At 51.5% G+C, this 17093-nt stretch overlaps 1 protein-coding gene across 14 annotated transcripts in view; it reads left to right on the top strand.

Moving 5' to 3' along the window:
* The window catches only part of HIVEP3 (HIVEP zinc finger 3), a 249858-nt gene that overhangs the window by 142401 nt on the left and 90364 nt on the right, over positions 1-17093 (top strand). For 2 of the 14 annotated variants that reach the window (XM_035345433.1, XM_035345431.1), the window contains exon 1: positions 182-1106. The exons of the other annotated variants lie outside the window; for them this stretch is intronic. The gene's annotated coding sequence lies outside the window, so the exon portion shown is untranslated. Of the gene's footprint in view, positions 1-181; positions 1107-17093 lie in introns of those variants that run through there. 14 annotated transcript variants of the gene reach the window in all.

The following is a 17093-nucleotide window of genomic DNA, read 5'->3' as shown; positions in this document are numbered from 1 at the left end:
CCCCCCCCGGGGGCGCTTCCCGCATCCCCCCGTGGCTTCGGGACTCGCCCGGCTGCCGGCGGTGTCCGGCTGCGGCTGTGCCAGGGAGCGCTTTGTCTCCCCCTCCCAGCCCAAGGGCTCAGTTTGTGACGGGCAGGATTAATTAACACCGGAAAATAATGATTATAATAATAATAAAGGCACGGAAAAAGGGAAAGCGGCGTGCCTTAGGGCAGCCCACCGGGCAATTGGGTGCTGCGGGGTCCCGCCGTGGCCGTGGAGGCGGCGGGCTGCTCGGGGAGCTCCGGGCGATTTTCCCTTCGCTGGGAAGCCCCGGGCTGCCCCCGGCACGGCCCCGCGTGGGCAGCCCCGCGTGGGCAGCTCGCCGGGGCCTCCCGGAGGGTGCTCGCGGGGTCCCTCCGGGATAACGCCCCCGGGCTGGCCGTGGCCGTGACCCCCCCGTCCTGCCCCCCCAAGCCGCAGCCCGGGGGAAGGAAGGGCAGCCGGCGTGCTCGGCTCGCCCTCGGTTGCCCCGGGCAGAGGGGACGAGGAGGAGGAGGGCTTGCAGGGGATGGAGGGATAGGGGTGGGAGGATGGAGGGACGGGGACGGAGGGACGGGCACTGCGCTCCCCGCCTCCCCGGTGCACAGCCGGGCTCCCCCGGCGGCAAGAAGCCTCTTTGTGATGGAAAAGCTCAGGGCTGTGCGGGAGGGCCGCTTCCTGCCCGGGCTCCAGCCCGGCTGCGTTTTTGCCCCCGCGTGGGCGGCCGAGCAGCCGGCAGGGAGCCGCGGCCGGGGCTCGCAGCGCCCGGAGCAGCGGCCGCAGGCTCGGAGGGGCTGAAGGATTCCCTTGTCTGCTCCGAAAGCCGCAGCAGCCGCTTGACAACAGGAAACAATGTGTAGTGAATGGAAAAAAAAAAAAAAAAAAAAAAAAAAAAGAGAGAAAAAAAAAAAGGGGGTGGTGCTGCCCGACCGACTTCCCTTTACATCACTGCCCAAATAAGGAGCTTTAAACTAACCTTTTCTATCGCAGCCCGGCAGAAGATCCCCCTGGAGCCCCGGGGTCCCTTCCTCGCCCCGGGCAGAGCCATGGCAGAGCCGCGGCTGCCGGGCGGGGGCAGCGCGCAGGTAACCGAGCCGGGCGCTCCCTTCCACGCCGAGCGGGGGGGGCTGCAGCCTCTCCCTCCAGCCTAGCTTTTTAAAATACATATATAGAGAGATTTTTCCTCGGAGCAGCGCCGAGAGGGGAGGCTGGAAGGGGGCAGAGCAGCCTGGGGGGGGGGGGGGGGGGGGTTTTAAACAGGGAGCGCTGGGGGCGGCCGGGCCCGGCGGGGGGCCGGGGGCCCGGGGGGGGGGGGCCGGGGCGCTCCCCCCCCCCCAGCACGGCCGCCTGGGGTCCCTCGAGCCGCCGCCAGCCTGCCCGGCTGCCTTGCACCGGCGGCGGGCTCTTAATTGGCGGCCACCTCTAATTAAGCTCCGGCGCGAGCCGCGCGCTCGGGCTGCTGGCAGCACGCGGCGGGGGGGAGCGGGGTGTCCGGCTGTCTGTCTGGCTGGCTGTCTGTCTGGGACGGATTTCCTCCTTATCGCTCGCACAGGAAAAGCAGCGCGGAGCGGCGGGGCTGCTCCCGGGCGGTGCGGGACGGCTGCGGGGTGTCCCTCGGGAGCCCCCCTGCAGGCGGGGGCACCCCGCACCCCGCTGCGTGCGGAGGGCCGGGACCCGGCGCTGCCCCTCCGGGTTTTTTTTCTCCCTCTTCAGCGTTTCTCCGTGGCCGATTAGCACCTGCACCTCGGCGGAAAATGAGGCAGCTCTAAAAATGCATTAAGGCTGAGTAAATGAGTGCTAACGATTTAAGCTTCTTAAGCCTCCTCGATGGAAATTAATAACGCCCTGGATGCACCCAGAGGTGTGATCAGAAACGCAGACGTGCGCTGAGCTGCTCTATGCAAATGTGTGGATTGTTATTCCGGAAAAAGGCACCGTGCATTATTATTATGATTATTTTTCATCGTTCTTTAGCTAATTGGCTGGCTGTCGTGAAAGCGCCTGGCACTTTTACCCAGATACACTCTGGTGAGTGGAAATGGCTGGGGCAGCTGACATGGTGATTTATGGTGTGAGCAATACAATCCAAACCCTGCTCTGCTGCTGGAGGATAACCTGTAGCTTACAGGCTTTTAGTTTCCCTGGTGTTGAAAGATTGTTAGTGGCAGTGTGCAGAGCCAGGTTTAACCTTCGGTGTCTGGATGCCCGATAGCCCCTTCGCCATCCCTTGTGTCTCTCTCATTTTACTGGGCTTCCCCTGGTGAGCTGTTTGTGCTTGTTGGGGCTGTCACGTTTTTCTCACAGTGCTTCTGAAACTTTTTAGTCTGATTCTCATAGGGAAAAACATGCAGGGTGATGTCAGAGTGTGTATTCACAGTAAGAAAAGGTGGGATTTGTGTGGGGTGGGATGTTCGCTTCTCAGTTGGCTCACAGGCTCCCAAGCCTGCTACAGCAATCCCCATTGCCCCCACCCCTTCCCCCAGCCCTCCTCGACAGCCTTAGCAGACAGTTCCACTGCAGGGCTCCTGGAAAGCAGTTTTCTTTCATCCCTAGAGAGGCATCCTTCGATGAAGGATGGAGAGATTCTGTTGTAGATGGCTGGGGGTTGATGTGTGCTGTCTGGTCTTGCTTCTGAGAAGAAATGCCTTCTCCCTCCAAGGCTTGCAGTCTGGCTTCTGAGTCCGGTGAAGGATCCGCTGCAGTCCTTGCTAAGAAAAGGCCAAGCAAAATCTCCAGAGGACTTGTGTGAACTGTGCATCCGAGAAAAAATCTTCCAGAAGTTACTGGTTAATTAATGAAAGTGTTACTGCCAAGCTGCTTGCAGCACTCTGGGCTTGGTGTCCTCGGGGGCTCATTCAGCACCTGCAGAGGTGCGCTGTGTCCCCTAGGGAATGCCTCTGAGGAGCCCTCTCCTCTCCTGGGGAAGCTCTTGCAGTGTAAAAGAAGGGGGCTTATTCACTCTGACCGATGGTTTCAACCCTAACCCACAATGGGCACATCTAATTTCCCCGCGAGGACCTCAGGCTCTGCTCGTTCAGTTTTCCCGTCCAAGCAAAACCCCATTCTCACAGCCTGGGGGGGCAGCGAACCCTGCAATGTTTGCAGTTGGCTCTCAAAAAATATCCGGCGGCCGTCAGGAGAACAGGGCAGTGCTCGCCTCGCGTGGTTTACAGCGAGCACCAGCGCCGTCGGGTGCGGGGGACTCCGAAGGGGATCTGGTGGGGTGAGTCCCCTGAGAAACGGTTTCGAAAATAATATTTATTCTGAAGTTAACAGTGGAAGTGTTGTTGAGACGAACCTTTCCTGAGCTATGGGCACGAGGCATCGCTGCCGTGGGGTGGTTTAGCAGGGAAGTGTATCCTGGCCAGGGAAATCGCCGCGGCTGGCCCGTCCGTAGGGTGGCAGGGCACAGCCGAGGGGCTCCAGGGAACTCCCTGCCCCTCGTCACTGCCTGAGTCCCCCGGCCACGTCCGGTGGCTCCTTCTGCACTAGGGAAGCTGGCCTCGCTCCGGCTTCCTCCGTCTCCCCTCATCGCTGAGGTTCCTGCTGACTCTGAGCTCTGCCGTCATTACTCCTGGCCTCACTGGGCTGCACATGTTGAATGCAAGAAGTGTTTCAGCAGACTCGCCGTTTCTACAGCGCTGTAAAGCATTTAGCTTCTTGGCACGGGATTCCAACTTAGGAGAACAAAACAAAACACACACAACAACTCTGGAAAGGAAAGCAATTTATTTAAAATAGACATTCAACACCATTGTCTCTGACTTTAAAAGGGCTGCTTGTTAGGAGATCTTTATAGCTCTGCTGGGATCCGCAGTCCGTTAGGATGCAGGGGAAATACTTACTCTGTTTTCCACTCTGCCCATTACACTTGTCGAATTCTTCCCACCTTCCCCTCGTTAACCCGCGCCTGCAAGCGAGCGGTTGCTCACCGGTGCTCCCTCTCCTGGGCTCTGCCCAGACCACCTTGGAGGAGGCGAGTTGTGCTGAGCGCTGCCGCTGCTGCAAGACAGGAATTGGAGTCGTGGTCCTTCCCAGGCTGGCTTTGCGTGTTCAGCTGGGGTCCCGGGCTCTGCAGTTGCAGTAATCGGAACGGGGATTTTTTTTTCCCCTGCCCAGCTCTAATTACACGCCTGCATAAGGTGAACCTTTTAATGAGCATCAAAGGAAGCATTGTGTGTCGGGGAGGGCCTGCGTTAAAGGGACTAGGGGATTACTCAGTCATTCAAAAAACATTCGGTGAAGGTAAATGTGCAATAAATCCTCCTTACCCTCTACCTTGCCTCGTTTTCTTTGCAGAGCCCTGAAGCGAGCCCAGCCCCACCTCCCCAGTAAGCCCAGGCTGGGGCCAGCTCGCGTGGCGCTGGCTTGTGCTCACTGCTCCGAGCTTCCTCGGGAGGCGAGCGGGTCTTGTGCGTGGGGCAGGGCGAGGAACTCTGCCCTGCAGAGCTGACCGAGGTGAGCATTCGCCCCATGGAGATCTGAGCCTCCTTCTCCCCAGGAGGAGCGATGACAACCGATCCATCTAAATACATCTAGGTGGTATTTTTGTAACTTTTTTTTTTTAAGTCACATGGAAATTTTGGTTTGGGGGCATTTTCTTTCCACTCAGTGATTTTTATTTTTATTTTACAGTGGGGTTAAGTAAGAGGAAAACATGAGTGAAGTCAGGTTTTCCTCCCTTCCCCAAACAGACTTGCTGTGTGCAGGGACAACTTGTTCCTCGCTGCCTTGAGGCCCGGGCAGCATCTTTCATCAGCACAAAGTGCTGTGGCAAACGGTGCAAACTGTGAGTAGAGCATTTTCAGCATTGTGGGAAGACTTACTGTACGGAGATTACTTTTTTTTTTTTTTTGGTGCAAATGAGATTTTCAGTTTCAGCAGGTCCCCGGTCTCCAGATCCGAAGTCATCTTTCCCACACCGTTTATCCAGCCCTTGCCTCGTTCCTTCCTCCGACTGTGGAGGGTTGCGTGTTCATTAAACCATTATTTAGGCTTTGCAGCACTGGGAGGCTTTGGGGTTTCTGTTATTTTGCTCTGCTGTACTATTAGACCTGCAGATTTTAGGCAGGAAGGTGAAGCATGTCAAAAGTTGGCTAGATCCAGCTGAACTCAGACGTGGGATCTGGGTTCCTGCAGCAGTGTTGCTCTCAGATGCATCGAGACCTGGAGGGGTTTGCTAAGCCCTCATTTGGCGGTACAGTTTAGAGGGGAAACCTCAAGGGAATCCCCCAGAATTGAGCCTGGCCTTCTTCCCAGCTAACCTGGCTGTAAGTGTAGTGGTTCCCTGAAGTCTTTATTGCCGTGCGCCTGCCTCCAGGTTGAAATCCAGCTGCAGCCTTGGTAAGACGGTCTCTCCTGAAGGGCAGATCACCGCTTTGCAAAACCCAAAAGACACAAAGTGGACACAGCCTTGCACTGTGGAGCAGCACGCTGCCAGTTTTCATAGGGACTGCTGCTAGGCTGAAGTCTCACGCAGGCATGGAGCAGCCTCGGCCACCTTAAGCTGAGTATTTTTATGGTAGCCCCATCTACGGGCAACATCACGTCAGTCTGCGGGGCAGCACTGATGAAGGGACCCAGGAGGTGTCGAGCTGTGAGCTGGCTGTGTTCCCAGCCTGGGGTAGGGCATGGTCTTGGGGTAAAAGGCTGATATGCTTGGTGGTGCGGGTGCTCCCCAGAAGTACTGTGTCAAGGTAAGTTGTGGGCTGGATGCTTTAGAGGTCTCTGTCGCTGCTGGCGGTGATGGTGGGCAGGCTCCGGCCGTTTGATCTAGCCAAGGTGCATTAACAGTTGTTAAGTGGCGGAGTACAGGGTTCACGAAATAGTTCTGGGAGCTCCTAGGGATTTAGGAGACCCGCCCTGGGTGCTGGCTCCTGCCCCAAGGTGCTGGGAGATGCCCAGAAAAGAGGGTCAGGCTCTGTTCACCCCGGCTGTTCTGGGGGGCAGCGAGGACCCCAAGGGGACAGTGCCCCAGAGCCACAGCAGCAGGTTTGTCACTAACTGGAATGCGTTTCAGGGCTTTCCATGAGGCATCGCTGCCTCTTTAAATAGCTGCCCACGGGTTTCCTGTCTTTCCTCTTGCCCTGTATTCAATTTTCTTGGTTTTCTTCCCTTCTGGGGGAGATTTACTGATAAAAATTAAAAACTACAGAAAAACTGAATGTGGGGCTGAAATGAGGTGAACAGAAACCGAAAAGAAAAAAGCTTCACGAAGGTTACAAGCTTTGGAAAGCAGTGGGATGGCACCCAGCACCTGCAGAACAGGAGCAGCTGCAGGCTGCTCTGCTGGGGTGAGCTGCGACTTGGCAACGGGCTGGTAATTTGCAGGTGCCACCCTATTGCCACCAGGCTGTAGATCTGATAAACTCCCTTGGAGGAGCACACCAGGTTCCATCAGCTGCAGAGCTGGCTCTTTGCAGAGGATCAGGTGGCTTGGGCTGAGGGAGGACGGAGGTAACGCCTGCTCCTTGGGGAGATGCAGCCTCCAGGAGGAGGAGCGTTGCGTGGTGCTAGGAGAGTGGTTCTCCTTGGAAGGGCTCTTCTCAGCAACTCCTCTTCGCAGAAGCAGTGAAGGGATTTCCTCAGCTGGGACTGAGGTGTCCTGAATCTCGGCCTGTGTACTGGTCTGAACTGGGAGACTTCTCTTGTGGGGTGCGTCAGGGCTGGGAGAGCAGGATACAGCCCTTCTGTTCGTATTGGAACTGACCAAAGACCTGTTGGGTCTTTGAGTGTTTTACAGAGGGAAATAGTGTTGGTTGTGTTTGAAACAAAACTGAATACATTTTGAAGATGCAAAATGTTTGGGACAAAGCAGTGCAGTGAAAGGTCAGGCTAGAATCAGGTACAAAAACGGTGTTGTAGATATCTACCCAAAAATGTGCAGCTTTTCTGAGTTGGAAGGGAGGTCAAGCTGGGAGTTTAATTACCTCCCACAAACCTGCCTGTAGTGCTCAGGTATTTCCTTCATGATTTTCTCAGGCTAAAATTAACAAAAACTGTGGAGAAACCACTCTTCCCCACCATTTCACCACCGTGTTTACGTGAGAAGATTGGCTGCGATGCAACAGTGCGACCACTGTAGCTTGGAAGAAGTGTCCATTTCTTTTGGAAGTGAGGATCCCTGCTGGAAGGGGTCCTGCAAGAATTCAGAAGCATTTCTGGCCAATACAGTTTTGTGGAAAAGTGCATGCCTTGGTTCCCACTTCTGTAAAATGGGGTTAAAAATATTCTCCCTCCCTCCCAGGATCGTTGCCACGCTCCCTCCGCAGCAGTTTGTAAAACACCACAGAGTTTTTCCACCAGTGTGAAAAATGCTAAATAAAAGTAAACGGGTACTATTTTTACTAATATTCTAAGTGCTTCATGCTACGGTGAATGGCTACAAACAACTATGAAAACATCATGGTAAAGATTCACAGTTACGGTTCTCGAGCACTCTAGCCTGAGGAAACTGTTGCTTTTCAGCACTGATGGCCCAGCAGCCACTCAAAAAACCTGCCGAAAGGGGTAAAAGAGATCCAAGAATCGCCCCAGATCTCCCTCGCGCCATACGAGCCGACCCGCCCGCAGCACGGGCTGGATCTTCACATCTGATAGCATCCTACGGCAGTGACTCACTGTCTGATGGGTTTGCTGCCGTGGTTTGTATCATTGCTCAGGCAATCCGTTTTAATTCAAGGAGTGTTTATTAAAACCCAACCCTTGCTGCTTTTGCTAGCCTCGTTTTAAATGGCGCTGTTTGCATTCAGAAACGGAACAGCGAGGAAGGCTGCAGCCATTACTGCCAAACCGAAGAGCTTTTTCGTAACCCTAAGACAGTGCTCGGCTTTCTCTGCTGAAGAAGACGCCTGCAGTGTTGGTTTTATTATGCATTATGCAGGTTTTAGGTCTTTAAAGAAGTTAAGGGAAAGTCCCAAATGAGATGTTGGTTGCCTTACAGTCCCCAAGGAATACAGTTGCTTTTTGATTCTGCCTGCAATTCACTGCCGTAGACATGGTCTGCTGCCTTCGTGTTTTGATCTGTCATCCACCTGTGGGGATTTGCTGCAAAGTTAGAAAATACTTTGTCTTCGTATTTGCATTAATCAGAATTCAGAATTATTCAGCAGATAGGAAATGGTGTGCCAAAATGTTAAAGCAGCGTTTAAATTTTTCTAAGTAAACAGGTGTAAAAGCAGGAACAGAGGCAATCAAGTACGCGAACGTCACAGAAATCCTCAAACCCCATTCCTTCCAACCTGGAGATGAGCCTTTGCTGGCAGCCAGCGATGTGTCTGGCCTGTCCCAGGAGCTTCTGGTTGTGGATGTGTCAGTCGTGTCAAGCACAAAATGTAAGCAGAAATTCAAAACTGGACGCTGTTGGTTCTCTTTCCTTTTTTTTTTTTTAAAAAAAAAACAAACTCATTTTTTGCCATCCTCAACTAGTTTGAGTGCTCTCTCTCTTCCTAGGTGAATGTGAGTTTCTAATGTTCTGTCCTTACTTCTAATGCAAATCAAGGTGACAAACGTGATCCTCTTCCACGTGGATGAGTGCGTCGGGTTCCTCCCAGGACAACAAAAGCTCCTGGCTGGTGAGGGCTTGAAATCCAGAGCTCTGAAAGGACACAGGGTGGACAGGAACTGGTGCCTGGTTAAGCAGCAAAAAACTGAGGTTTAAATAAATAAATGAAAAAAGTAAATAAGGATGTTCACTTATGGAGAGAAATAAGGCAGTGAAGAGCTTGGAGCTGGTGAGGGTGCCTATGGCAGAAGATGATTTTGGGAAGGTCTTTGCTGAAAAACGTCTCTTTTTGGGAAATAACAGTGGGAAGCCTGAGATGCCGTGCGGGTCCAGCAGCAGCGGAGCTTGGTCTGGCTGTGCTCAGAGGGCAGGCTTCTCGTACCCAGCACGGGCCAGACGAGCGTGGGAGCCTCCTGAAAATACAGACGCAGTTTCACGTGAATGGAAACTGCAATTCTGCAAGCTTTAGACCTCAAATAACTGAATGAATGTGAGTGCTGAGGGGGGAAAGTTTAGATAAGCTCTGATAATTTGGTACTTTTCTTTCCTGCTTCTGTATCAGATCTGCGTTAAATACTAAATGCCTTTCACAGGGCAGGACGTGCCATCCAAGATGGTCATTTATGCATTTTTTTTAATGTCGTATCTGCGAAGCTGCTTTTGGAATATGGTCACGGATTAAATCACTATTCAAGGGTGTGTTGTTGCATCTGTGTGTGTCGAGGGCACCTGCTGTGCCATCACCAAGACATTTAATTGAAAAGTGGTATTTTCAGTAACTATTTCCAACCCTGCTTGCCCAGGGTGGGTAGCCAGTTGCCACGAGGAATCATCATCTCTTTGCGCTCGATGGGTGTGTGCGTGTGTGAGAGTGAGTGCAGGGGATGTTTTCCATTTAATAATGTTATTTCTGGCACTGCTGCTTTTTCTGTAATCACTGTGGAAACTGTTATGCTTGGGGGTTCATCAAGGAAACTCTGTAAGTTCTTCTAGGGAGAAATATATTAAGCAAGTGGCTGTGATACTGGTTTCATAAGGGCTCGCTTTAATTGGGAACAGTGTTTTCAGGAGATTTTTACCCAGCGTGCTGGAAAAAGGGCAGCTTGGTGTTCGGAGCCTGGTGCTGCGTTGTCTGATGGTGTCTCAGGAGAAAAAAATAAAAAAAGAGTCAGATTTTCTGCTGAAGAGGAAAAATATCTGAAAATAGATCAGATCTGCCCACAGACTAGTGATGGTTTGGACCCCGAGTTAGAGAAATGTAAGACGTTACAGATGGGGCTGATTGATTGTGATAGGGGATTTTAGAGCCATCAGTGGGTGTCCTGCTCATGTGCCCAGCTGGAGGACGTTGGGGCCACGGGTGGTGGTGCAGCCACCTCCAGCCATGAGCCTGCTCCCAGCACCACGCCACAGCTGCCCCCTTGGCGTGTGTGCTGCAGGCAGGATTTGGGGACTAAGGCATATTTGTGCTCACGTACTGGGGGGTCATTATCCCTCCTCTGGCCCGATCTAGAGGCTGGATTATAGCACAGGGACCGCGGTGGGAGGTCACCTTGCTCAGCAGCCCACCTCTGGAGGATGCTCCGAGCCTTGCGATGCATCGACTGTGGGACAAACCTCTTCCAGTCCGAGCATTCATGGTCATCATCATTCACATGTTCAGAACCAAAATAACACCGTCACAGAAATTGCACGTATCGGAAGAACTGGCTGCGTGTTGGCAGCTTCAGGGAGCTTACCGCCGAAGACAAAACTTGGAGGAAGAATGCATAGGCAGGGGGAAGAGAAAGGGTTACGGCAGCCGGGAGATGGGGTGGCTTTGCTGGCTTTCACGTGCAGTGTACTTTATTTGTGGTCCTTAAGAGTGCTCTTTTTCATTGTTGTTTGTGGAGAGGCTGATACCGGAAAGAGGAAAGGAGGTTTTGTCTATGCTATACATATTTGATGTTTTGCGAGCATGCATTTTAATAATTACCTTAATAAGTTACTCAAACTCGCATCTCACTTTATTTTGGAGTCTCTGGAGGCATTCTGTTTGCTTAACACTCTTAAAGTCTTTACAGCATTCAGCAAAGATTTATTACTATTGATTTATGTGGCACCCAGAACAAGCTTCATGGCAGCAGTGGGCAGAAGTTATGGTTCTTCCAGGACCGCTTCTCCCACCATTGAAGCTGAGACTCGTCTGATTAACAGGAGAGCAGAGAGCAAGATGGACAGATCCGTACAATTTCATGACCTCGGTGATTAATTATTTATTGAGCTTTTAATTTTGCATTTATCATTCTAGTGCTGCCTTCCCTGACTTCCCAGAGTAGCTGCACGGAGAGGTAAAGCATCTACAGGTACCTTTCGAGCAGGGAGGTTGCTCTGGTGGGAGCGGAGTTGTGCTGTGACCCCTGAGACTCCAGAGAGGAGCTAATGTCTGCTTTGCCCTGGGCTATTTCCAATTCTTTGTTTTAAACCCAAAGAGCTGAGTTTCTCCCAGTACTCTGAGCTAGAGGGCAGATGTGTTAATCCATCCTGGCCCTGGCCGTTGATGATTGTATGTCTCTTTTTTCCTCCAGTTTACTAGGGCTGTGGGCAGAGAGGGGTTGCCACTGTTTTTCTCAGCAGTCCCTAATCCCTCGCAGCTTGGCATGAAAAACTCTGCTTTTGTCCTGCTTTGTGCTTCAGGGCTTCCAGGCAGGTGCTTGCAACATGCCCTAGGTGGCCCTGCTTGGCAGGGGGCTGGACTGGATGATCTCCAGAGGTCCCTTCCAACCTCAACCCTTCTGTGATTCGGTGAGGAGGGCAGTTTTTCTGCACAGACAGGCAGCTAAGGATGCTTCCCTATTTTTTTCTTTTTATTTTTTTTAGCATGTCCCCAACTGGTAGAAGGACGCTGAGGTTTAGGATAATCTGGTGCTATGGAGCATCAGCTTTCATCATTGTGCTGTTGGACTGTTGTGCTCTTCCCTGGCTGTGTTGTCTTGCTCACAGATTTGGATATCTTACGGGGTGGGTTTTCTTCCCTTTCAGCGGGGACATCCACGGGGCCTCTGCACCCCTGATCATTCCCAGAGCTCCTGGTATAGTTGAGAGCCTGTGTGTAAGCCTCAGGTCTCCTAAATGCTTGCAGCTACTGGCTTTACAGACGTCACCGGGGCATGAGAAATGGTGACCTCGTGCCCCCGTCCAGCCCCCAGCTGAGGCCGTGCACGGTGGCGGTCCCGGAGTGGCAGCCTGGTGCTGAGCAGCCTGGTGCTGAGCCTGCTCGCTGCTTCATCCGCAGGATGTGCTGGCTGTGGCTGTCCCCGACGGTTCCTGCTGGTATAATGGAGCAAGAGCGGTCATTTGTCACTTTAAGGCAAAAAAAAAAAAGCAGAGAGCTCGGACAATGCCATTAGGGGACAGACGCTCCCACCAGGTAATCAGGAGGAGAGGCTGGGATTGCTCCTAAGAGGTCTGTGATGTGGGAAATGGAGCTGTCTGGAGGGAGGCTTTTCAAGTAAAAGTTCCTTCCTCCAAAGCTGTCCGGTGGCTGTTGGGTCTGGCTCCCCCATCCTCTGTCACAAAGGCACCCTGCGTTACAGCCACGAGTCCAAGCAGAAAAGCATGGTCTGGGAGCCAGGTCCCGCAGCCAACTTCACGCTGGTTCGGATGAGATGTCAGTACCAGGAACAGCCCCCTGGGGCCCCCGGACAGGGGAAAACCATCGAATTAACCACACCACACACTGCACGCTTTCCCCCCTCTCAGAGCTATGGCATGTTATTGATGATCTGGGCTCGTTGACTCCAAAGATCCACTTTTCTCCTCAGTCCATGCGGTGCTGTGGAGAGAGCTGATCGGAATCACCACAATAAAATTTTAATTAAATGCCAGGCAATAATTTGCAGTGAATAAAATGTGGTACCTGCAGTACACTGTCGGCATCTGGTCACGGACCCAGAGGGCCATTAGTGACTTTGAGAACCAGGAGGAAAACACAGGCCCACTTACCTTGTTTTTTATTCTTTCATTCCGGGGCAGAGAGACCTATTATGTTTAATATTTTATAGCAATACCCTGCTGCCATCCTTCCTGTGAGTCATTTTCCCACAAGAAGCACGTGCTCGCTGCGTTATTTAACCCCTGTAGAGGGTTGAAGGGTGGACTGTAAGCCTTCTGCAGAAATGCCGTGTATGTCGGGCTGCCACTGCCTCGCTGCGCGGTGCCAGGAAGCAAAAACTGCCTCAGTGCTCAGGGGAAGGCCAGCAGCAAGGGGAAGGCCAGCAGCACGCTGCAGACGGACACAGATGTCCCAGAGTCACCCCGAGGCTCAGGCCCGGGTCTGCAGCTCTGACCCATGCTGAGCTCCTCTCTCATGGTGGTTTTTACCCCGTGTCTGAGTCCCACAGTGCAGATGATCATCAACACCCTGGGACCGGTGCTGTTCAGTATCTGTATCCGTGGCATAGACCGTGGGATCGAGGGCACCCTCAGCAGGTCTGCAGGTGACACCAAGCTGAGTGGTGCAGTCGACACAACAGAAAGAAGTGGTGCCGTCCAAAGGGACCTGGACAAGCTGGAGAAGTGGGCCCACGATAACCTAATGAGGTTCAACAAGTGCAAGGTGCTGTACATGGGTCAGGGCAGTCCTGGACATGAGGACAGACTTCAACTGAGAAGTGGCCAGCAGGCTGAGGGGGTGATTGTCCCCCTCTGCCCTGCCCTTGTGAAGCCCCACTTGGGGTACTTCATCCAGGTGTGGGGCCCCCAGCACAAGGAGGATGTGGGGCTGTTGGAGCAGGTCCAGAGGAGGCCACAGAGATGCTCAGAGGCTGGAGCACCTCTCCTATGGACAGGCTGAGAGAGCTGGGGGTGTTCAGCCTGGAGAAGTCTTTGGGGAGATCTCATTGTGGCCTTTCAGTCATATTTTTTAGATGGAGAGAATCTTCTTACATGGGTGGATAGAGATAGGATGAGGAGTAATATCTTTAAACTAAAAGTGGGTAGATTTAGATTAGGTATAAGGAAGAAATGATTCACCAAGAGGTGGGCCCTCTTGGTGAAGGGCCCTTCTCATGGCAGGGGGTTGGAACCAGAGGGGCTTTAAGGTCCCTTCCAGCCCAAACCCTTCTTTTATGATATTCCATGATAAAATCTGCATCCTGAGAAGAGTGTTTCTAACCCTGTAGTGTGAGGAGTTTGATCCAACCTGGAGATGTTTCAAGTGATGGGATGACTCCTGGCGGAGGGTTTTCCTACTGGTCTTTCAACTCTTTCCTCACTTGTCCCGTCCCGTGAAGGTCTATGTGCCTGTGCAGGTGCCTTTGGACTTCTGCTTTTCATGTTCTTGCAGCCAGTTGTGTCTCCCCATAAAACATCTCCAGTGGCTTTGTTAAATGAGATTTTGAGCTCTTATCAGGTTTGAGTTTAAGAAAATATCTCACAGATGGTTTTGGGGAATTCCTCATGTTTTCTCTAGGTTTCTGACTCAGGAACCTGGAACTGGGCACAATTATATGTTGCTTTACTGACTGTCAGCAGAGCTCCTGCTATGCAGCCTTATAGGTTTGAGGCCAAAAATACGTGCAAGTTTCATTTAAATAACTGTAGTGGAAACTTTCTATGGAAAGAAGATACCCAAAAAAGCCCCTGAAAGAACAAAGTAATTGCCTTACAGAAAGACTTCCTTTTGCTGCATTGTTTTCCGTTTGCATCAGCCGTTTGTCTCCTTTGGGTTGTGCAGTTGTGGTTCTTCGGTGTGTCATCCAGCAAAGTACAGCAGAACTTCTGTGCACGGAAGAAAATTGCTACCTTTTTCTCTGTCATAAAACAAAAAAACAGCAACCCAGCTGTGCTCTGTACAAATAGTCTGTGACATGAGTGGAATTGAAAAATGACTATTAGTCCAGAATGCTGTGCTGAAGGTCACTCTTTTGCGTCGTCCTTCAGATGAGAAGGTTAAACAATGTGCGTGGTGGTAGCACAGAAGCTGCTAATACGTGGGAGCTTCTTGACCAGTGATATCAAAATACGGTGGCATTTCAGCATGTGCGGCAAAAAACAGATGCGTTTTTGTTGACCACCTTGTGGCAGAGTGAGCTCATTTTATTGTAGGGCTGCTTTATCAAGCTGCTAAAGCCTAAAAGAAGGTTCTGGTTTCTCTTTTGGACCAGTGTGACTGCACAAGTGTCGGGTTGTACTGCACGTGGTGTGGTGCTGCTGGTGGGGTGGGAAGGGTGGTAGGAGCTTTCCTGTGCTTGCTCTTGGGAGGAGCCTGGGGATTTGTATATTAGAGGCTGGAAAGTGATTTTTTTTTTTTTTTAGCCCTTTTTTCTATCACTCATAATGTCTTAAATTGAAGTCTCGTGAACTGCTGGTTCAATCTCAGTTCATAGCCTCGCTCCACTTCCTTTGGTTCAGCAGACTACTTTTACTCTGCAGAACTGTGAAAAAGTTGAGGTGCCTGCTGCTTCTTTGCTTTCTGCTGCTTTTTTGCTTTTTCTGCCTGCGGCTCTTTGCTTTTCTGTTCATCCTTTATGATGTCTGAAGGCAATGGTCAGGCTTCTGAACGTCTTGAAAAAATTCTAAAACACCATCTTAAAGTAAAATAAAACCAACAAGCACTAGAAATGTGCAGCGTGAATCATTTTCTTGTTGATGGGGCTGACTGAAGGATGGATGGCAGTAGGAACTGCCATAGACACCATGTCATGCTTGACAGCTGAAGATTTCTTTCGAGAACATTGCATTTTAAATGTGTACGCAAAACTTGGGCAAAGAGGGCGTATTGCTGATTCCCCATGGGCCTTAAAGTGGAGACATAACCGCGTCTGTGGTGCTGCAGCTATCTGCTGCGTTGCCTGGTCTGGAGAGGCAGCGCGGTGCCAGGCCTGCGAGGTTTGAGCTGTTTGTATGTCCCGTGCAGGGAGATGACTGAAGGGGCTGTATCTCGCCTTTTCATATCCCCTTTTTCCTTGAATACCCTTGATAGGAACTGCAGTAGCCCAGGGGATGGGAAGGACAAGACCTGGTGGTCTTGGTCCAAGTGCTGCCTCGAGGTTCAGTTCAATTGATAACTCTAGAATACACCGTCAGCCTTTAGGTTTATATATGGAGGGCGATCCAGAGAAATTTTCGTCTCAGTCTCCCCAAAGCAAGAGGCTTGTGCGAAGGGGTAGCCTGCTTTCTCCTGAGACGGGTGAAGGGTGTTAGCCCAAGCTGGCAGTGCGGCCAGCCCGTGGTTACGTGGGGTCCAGTTTAATTCCCTGCATGACAAGGAAGTCCTTGTGAGGCATGGTCTTCATCTTGACGCTGACGTTAATTAATCCTGATTCATTGTTGTAAGAGTATGAAGTCAGGCAGGAAATGAGCAAAAAGCATTACTGGGGGGGGGGAAATCTTTGATTTCACACTTCAGGGTGTGGGGGGGAAAGCTTTGAAGTTGCAGTGTTCTTGCTGCAGTGCACCATATTAACGTTTTGGGGTTTGGCTCATGAAGTACTCTCTTCCCTCACCCTTAGAAGCATCGGATGTAATTAAGCTCAGAAGCAATGGTCCTTTCCAGCTCTTTCCTGTCAGCAGGGTGAAATAGCACATAGATGGGGGATTTTTTATTTTTTTATTTTTTTTACTTCCTATTGGGAGAATAGCAGCTGCTGAAATTCAGTTACTCAGGGCTCTGTTACCCCCTGAGAACCAGAGCGTTGCTAGCATCTGTTCTCTGCCGCTGCATCAAGACCCGAGATGCTTTCAGTTTCTCATTTAATGGGCTGCAGCTTGACCTGTGAGTCTGCTCGGGATGCAGCACGGGGGGCAGATGAGAAGAAGCCCTGCCAGCAGCGCTGTGGAAACCCACTGTCTTGTCAGAAAGCAGAGCTAAATGGTATGCAATCGCCCCGAGCCATTGCAAAGGAGACTTACAGACATCTCTGTGCTGGACCAATTGTGCGATTTACGAAGTTGTTTTCAACCCCAAATAGAGATTTTCCTGCTAAATGGTTTTGCAAGCTTTTATTCAACATGAAACGGAAAGAAGCGAGGACTTTCCCTGTGTGAAGGCACCTGCCAAGGGGATGGCCGGCCCAGTGACCTACCCAGCCACCATCTTCTGGAAGCGTGCAGGGAAAGGTCACGAGAGCCCTGACCCTCCTCTGGCTTGGCAGGGGCGGTTTGGCTGGGATATGAATTTTTAATTTGTGTTCAAACCACTTGCACAGCATCATTGCCTGGAGATAGAAAGCATGCAGCCTTGTTAGAGAGGGTGATAACAGCTACTTTATCTCGAGTGTCTGGACTGCTGCTTTATTTTTTTTCCCCTTTTCCTTTTAATCTGATATTCTTTGTTCACAACCCAGATGGGGCAGATGCCTCCCAGTTAAGATTGATGTAGCTTATCAGAAGTCTGCCTGCCATTTCATAGGATGCACCCCAACTAAAGTGGGATAAAAGCTGGAGCTGCAGCTTGTCAAAGACAGTGTGAAAGGAAATCTGTTTAAATGTTTATGCATCAGCAAGGCAGCAAGGCCAGCTTTTATTCCCATGGCATTTCAGTGGCTCTTTGTGATTAGAGATGCCCTGGAGATGCCTCAGTGGTGGA

This window comes from Oxyura jamaicensis, chromosome 23, assembly GCF_011077185.1.
Source record: "Oxyura jamaicensis isolate SHBP4307 breed ruddy duck chromosome 23, BPBGC_Ojam_1.0, whole genome shotgun sequence".
In the NCBI taxonomy this organism is placed as follows: domain Eukaryota; kingdom Metazoa; phylum Chordata; class Aves; order Anseriformes; family Anatidae; genus Oxyura; species Oxyura jamaicensis.
The sequence above is the reverse complement of the archived record's forward strand: the minus strand, read 5'-3'. Positions and strand labels throughout refer to the sequence as shown.